Here is a 220-nt window from a genome sequence, read left to right as displayed (position 1 = left end):
TTACTGAACACTTCATTACAGGCTGATGTTTTACTGAACACTTCATTCGTATGATGTTTTTAGTGAGAAAAATCTGGTGCACAAAGTTAATTTGTTGCTTTCTCATTTATTGTCATCAGCGTCAGTCAGTCATTCAGTCAGTCAGTCAGTCAGTCATCAGTCAGTCATCAGTCGTCAGTCAGTCAGTCAGTCATCAGTCAGTCATCTGTCAGTCAGTCAG

The 220-nt window shown here is 40.0% G+C and overlaps 1 protein-coding gene across 1 annotated transcript in view; it reads left to right on the top strand.

Moving 5' to 3' along the window:
• The window catches only part of LOC119424884 (huntingtin-interacting protein 1-related protein-like), a 26942-nt gene that overhangs the window by 2537 nt on the left and 24185 nt on the right, over positions 1-220 (top strand).

This window comes from Nematolebias whitei, chromosome 18 (genome assembly GCF_014905685.2).
Source record: "Nematolebias whitei isolate Nwh7 chromosome 18, NemWhi1, whole genome shotgun sequence".
NCBI lineage: Eukaryota > Metazoa > Chordata > Actinopteri > Cyprinodontiformes > Rivulidae > Nematolebias > Nematolebias whitei.
The sequence above is the reverse complement of the archived record's forward strand: the minus strand, read 5'-3'. Positions and strand labels throughout refer to the sequence as shown.